We start from the raw sequence: 6,257 nt of genomic DNA on the forward strand, positions 1-6,257 counted from the left end.
TACCAGAGAGTCTGACACATCGTGTACCAGAGAAACAGACACATCGTGTACCAGAGAGTCTGACACATCGTGTACCAGAGAAACAGACACATCGTGTACCAGAGAGTCAGACACATCGTGTACCAGAGAAACAGACACATCGTGTACCAGAGAGTCTGACACATCGTGTACCAGAGAAACAGACACATTGTGTACCAGAGAGTCTGACACATCGTGTACCAGAGAAACAGACACATTGTGTACCAGAGAGTCAGACACATCGTGTACCAGAGAAACAGACACATCGTGTACCAGAGAAACAGAAACATCGTGTACCAGAGAAACAGACACATTGTGTACCAGAGAGTCTGACACATCGTGTACCAGAGAAACAGAAACATCGTGTACCAGAGAAACAGAAACATCGTGTACCAGAGAAACAGACACATTGTGTACCAGAGAGTCTGACACATCGTGTACCAGAGAAACAGACACATTGTGTACCAGAGAGTCAGACACATCGTGTACCAGAGAAACAGACACATCGTGTACCAGAGAAACAGACACATTGTGTACCAGAGAAACAGAAACATCGTGTACCAGAGAAACAGACACATTGTGTACCAGAGAGTCAGACACATCGTGTACCAGAGAAACAGACACATCGTGTACCAGAGAAACAGAAACATCGTGTACCAGAGAAACAGACACATCGTGTACCAGAGAAACAGAAACATCGTGTACCAGAGAGTCAGACACATCGTGTACCAGAGAAACAGGCACATCGTGTACCAGAGAGTCTGACACATCGTGTACCAGAGAAACAGACACATTGTGTACCAGAGAGTCAGACACATCGTGTACCAGAGAAACAGACACATCGTGTACCAGAGAAACAGAAACATCGTGTACCAGAGAAACAGACACATTGTGTACCAGAGAAACAGACACATCGTGTACCAGAGAGTCTGACACATCGTGTACCAGAGAAACAGACACATTGTGTACCAGAGAGTCAGACACATCGTGTACCAGAGAAACAGACACATCGTGTACCAGAGAAACAGACACATTGTGTACCAGAGAGTCAGAAACATCGTGTACCAGAGAGTCAGACACATCGTGTACCAGAGAAACAGGCACATCGTGTACCAGAGAAACAGACACATTGTGTACCAGAGAAACAGAAACATCGTGTACCAGAGAGTCTGACACATCGTGTACCAGAGAGTCAGACACATCGTGTACCAGAGAAACAGGCACATCGTGTACCAGAGAAACAGACACATCGTGTACCAGAGAAACAGACACATCGTGTACCAGAGAAACAGACACATCGTGTACCAGAGAAACAGACACATTGTGTACCAGAGATCGTGGGGAGAGGGGAAGGTCAGGGCAGAGAGGGGAAGATTGGGAGCGAGAGGGGGGGCAAGGGGAAGATCGGGAGAGAATGGGGGAAGATTGTGGGAGAGAGGGGAAGATCGGGGGAGGGGAAGATCGGGGGAGAGAGGGGAAGATTGGGGGAGAGAGGGGAAGATCGGGGGAGGGGAAGATCGGGGGAGAGAGGGGAAGATCGGGGGGAGGGGAAGATCGGAGTAGAGAGGGAAGATCGGGGGGGAGAGGGGAAGATCGGGGGGGAGGGGAAGATCGGGGGAGAGAGGTGAAGATTGGGGGAGGGGAAGATCGGGGGAGAGAGGGAAGATCGGGGGGGAGAGGGGAAGATCGGGGGGGAGGGGAAAATCGGAGGAGAGAGGTGAAGATTGGGGGAGGGGAAGATCGGGGGAGAGAGGGGAAGATCGGGGGAGAGAGGGGAAGATCGGGGGAGGGGAAGATCGGGGGAGAGAGGGGAAGATCGGGGGAGGGGAAGATCGGGGGGAGAGGGGAAGATCGGGGGAGGGGAAGATCGGGGAGGGGAAGATCGGGGGAGGGGAAGATCGGGGGGAGAGAGGGGAAGATCGGGGGAGGGGAAGATCGGGGGAGGGGAAGATCGGGGAGAGAGGGGAAGATCGGGGGAGGGGAAGATCGGGGGGAGAGGGGAAGATCGGGGGAGGGGAAGATCGGGGAGGGGAAGATCGGGGCGGGGGGAAGATCGGGGGGAGGGGAAGATCGGGGCGGGGGAAGATCGGGGGAGGGGGACGATCGGGGGAGAGAGGGGAAGATCGGGGGGAGGGGGGATGATCGGGGGGGAGAGGGGAAGATCGGAGGAGGGGAAGATCGGGGGGGAGAGGGGAAGATCGGGGGGGAGAGGGGAAGATCGGGGGGAGGGGGGGAACATCGGGGGGGAGAGGGGGAAGATCGGGGGAGGGGAAGATCGGGGGGAGAGGGAAGATCGGGGGGGGGAGAGGGGAAGATCGGGGGAGGGAGGAGAAGATCGGGGGGGAGAGGGGAAGATCGGGGAGGGAGGGGAAGATCGGGGGGGAGAGGGGACGATCGGGGGGAGGGGAAGATCGCGGGGGAGAGGGGAAGATCGGGGGGGGAGAGGGGAAGATCGGGGAGGGAGGGGAAGATCGGGGGGGAGAGGGGACGATCGGGGGGAGGGGAAGATCGGGGGGGGAGAGGGGAAGATCGGGGGGGAGAGGGGAAGATCGGGGGGAGGGGAAGATCGGGGGGGGAGAGGGGAAGATCGGGGAGGGAGGGAAGATCGGGGGGGAGAGGGGAGATCAGGGAGGGAGGGGGAAGATCGGGGGGGAGAGGGGAAGTTCGGGGGGAGGGGGAAGATCGGGGGGGAGAGGGGAAGATCGGGGAGGGAGGGGAAGATCGGGGGGGAGAGGGGACGATCGGGGGGGAGAGGGGACGATCGGGGGGGGAGAGGGGGACGATCGGGGGGGAGGGGAAGATCGGGGGGGGGAGAGGGGGAAGATCGGGGGGAGGGAGGGGAAGATCGGGGGGGAGAGGGGAAGATCGGGGAGGGAGGGGAAGATCGGGGGGGAGAGGGGACGATCGGGGGGGAGGGGAAGATCGGGGGGGAGAGGGGAAGATCGGGGGGGAGAGGGAAGATCGGGGAGGGGAGGGGAAGATCGGGGGGGAGAGGGGACGATCGGGGGGAGGGGAAGATCGGGGGGGTGAGAGGGGAAGATCGGGGGGGAGAGGGGAAGTTCGGGGGAGGGGAATCGGGGGGGGAGAGGGGAAGATCGGGGGGAGGGGAAGATCGGGGGGAGAGGGGAAGATCGGGGAGGGAGGGAAGATCGGGGGGGAGAGGGGAAGTTCGGGGGGAGGGGAAGATCGGGGGGGAGAGGGGAAGATCGGGGAGGGAGGGGAAGATCGGGGGGGGAGAGGGGACGATCGGGGGGGGAGAGGGGAAGATCGGGGGGGGAGAGGGGAAGATCGGGGGGGAGAGGGAAGATCGGGGGGGAGAGGGGAAGATCGGGGGGAGGGGAAGATCGGGGGGGGAGAGGGGAAGATCGGGGGGAGGGGAAGATCGGGGGGAGAGGGGAAGATCGGGGAGGGAGGGGAAGATTGGGGGGGAGAGGGGAAGTTCGGGGGGAGGGGAAGATCGGGGAGAGAGGGGAAGATCGGGGAGGGAGGGGAAGATCGGGGGGGGAGAGGGGACGATCGGGGGGGAGAGGGGAAGATCGGGGGGGGAGAGGGGAAGATCGGGGGGGAGAGGGGAAGATCGGGGGGGAGAGGGGAAGATCGGGGGAAAGAGGGGAAGATCGGGGGGGAGGGGAAGATCGGGGAGAGAGGGGAAGATCGGGGGGAGGGGAAGATCGGGGGAGGGGAAGAGCGGGGGAAGATCGGGGGAGGGGGACGATCGGGGGGAGGGGGAAGATCGGGGAAGAGAGGGGAAGATCGGGGGGGGGAGAGGGGAAGATCGGGGGAGGGGAAGATCGGGGGGAGGGGAAGATCGAGGGAGAGAGGGGAAGATCGGGGGGAGGGGAAGATCGGGGGAGAGAGGGGAAGATCGGGGGGAGGGGAAGATCGGGGGAGGGGAAGAGCGGGGGAAGATCGGGGGAGGGGGACGATCGGGAGTGAAGAGAGGGATATTGGGAGGACACCGGGGGGGGGGGCGGGGGTGAAGAGTGGGAGATGGGAGCAGGAGACATTGGACATGGAGTCGGATGGGAAGGTAAGTTGATTTGGTGTTTTCACTTCCTTCTGTGGTATGTGATGTAATTGATTTTGTTTCTTGTTCCCTGATCCTGGTTTCACCAGGAGTGAATCAGGAGCAGTGGACCGGGTAAGTTAAAAATTGTTCTAATCACGTAATCTGTCCAGGTAAAGTGCCTTAAATACCTCAATCAGGTACATTTGGCTCTTTAACTGTCAAACCGTCGGCTTTAATTGCCGGTGGGATTCCGTTTTCGGGTTGCCCGCGCACACAGGTTGTTCCCTGGGAAACTCAGAAGTCGGCAGGTTGAAGGGGGATTTCTGCGGTTTTCAGAGACCCCCCTGCCCCCAACGCACCCGCAATTGCCCCCTAAAATTGAGCTCATCCTGGAACAGAGACACAGACACATCCTGTAATAGAGACACAGACACATCCTGTAACAGAGACACAGACACATCCTGTAATAGAGACAGACACATCCTGTAACAGAGACACAGACACATCCTGTAACAGAGACACAGACACATCCTGTAACAGAGACACAGACACATCCTGTAACAGAGACACAGACATATCCTGTAATAGAGACACAGACATATCCTGTAATAGAGACACTGACACATCCTGTAACAGAGACACAGACACATCCTGTAACAGAAGAGACACAGACACATCCTGTAATAGAGACACAGACATATCCTGTAATAGAGACACAGACACATCCTGTAACAGAGACACAGACACATCCTGTAACAGAGACACAGACACATCCTGTAATAGAGACACAGACACATCCTGTAACAGAGACACAGACATATCCTGTAATAGAGACACAGACACATCCTGTAACAGAGACACAGACACATCCTGTAACAGAGACACAGACACATCCTGTAATAGAGACACAGAAACATCCTGTAACAGAGACACAGACATATCCTGTAACAGAGACACAGACACATCCTGTAATAGAGACACAGACACATCCTGTAACAGAGACACAGACATATCCTGTAATAGAGACACAGACACATCCTGTAACAGAGACACAGACACATCCTGTAATAGAGACACAGACACATCCTGTAACAGAGACACAGACACATCCTGTAATAGAGACACAGACACATCCTGTAATAGAGACACAGACACATCCTGTAACAGAGACACAGACACATCCTGTAATAGAGACACAGACACATCCTGTAATAGAGACACAGACACATCCTGTAACAGAGACACAGACATATCCTGTAATAGAGACACAGACATATCCTGTAATAGAGACACAGACATATCCTGGAACAGAGACACAGACACATCCTGTAACAGAGACACAGACACATCCTGTAATAGAGACACAGACACATCCTGTAACAGAGACACAGACATATCCTGTAATAGAGACACAGACATATCCTGTAATAGAGACACAGACACATCCTGTAACAGAGACACAGACACATCCTGTAATAGAGACACAGACACATCCTGTAACAGAGACACAGACATATCCTGTAATCGAGACACAGACACATCCTGTAATAGAGACACAGCCACATCCTGTAACAGAGACACAGACACATCCTGTAATAGAGACACAGACACATCCTGTAATAGAGACACAGACACATCCTGTAATAGAGACACAGACACATCCTGTAACAGAGACACAGACACATCCTGTAACAGAGACACAGACACATCCTGTAACAGAGACACAGACACATACTGTAATAGAGACACAGACATATCCTGTAACAGAGACACAGACATATCCTGTAATAGAGGTTGAGATAGAGGCAGCGAATGAGTGAATGAGTGAGAGAGTGAGAGAGTGAGTGAGAGAGTGAGTGAGTGAGTGAGTGAGTGAGTGAGTGAGAGAGTGAGTGAGTGAGTGAGTGAGTGAGTGAGTGAGTGAGTGAGTGAGTGAGTGAGTGAGAGAGTGAGTGAGTGAGTGAGTGAGTGAGTGAGTGAGTGAGTGAGTGAGTGAATGAGTGAGAGAGTGAGTGAGTGAGTGAGTGAGTGAGTGAGTGAGTGAGGGGAAACATTATCCGTGTACCACAGAATTACACAACCGTCAGTGTTTTTCTCTGACGGCCAGTCTTTGAACTCCCTCCTCACCTGGTGAGTAATTCACAAAAATATCCCTTTTGAATGGAAAGTTTCAATACCAACCAATCAGACGTGCTGGTGGGCAGGGCTGGTGGCAATCCGTACCAATCAA

This window comes from Heptranchias perlo, unplaced genomic scaffold (assembly GCF_035084215.1).
Source record: "Heptranchias perlo isolate sHepPer1 unplaced genomic scaffold, sHepPer1.hap1 HAP1_SCAFFOLD_297, whole genome shotgun sequence".
Lineage (NCBI taxonomy): Eukaryota > Metazoa > Chordata > Chondrichthyes > Hexanchiformes > Hexanchidae > Heptranchias > Heptranchias perlo.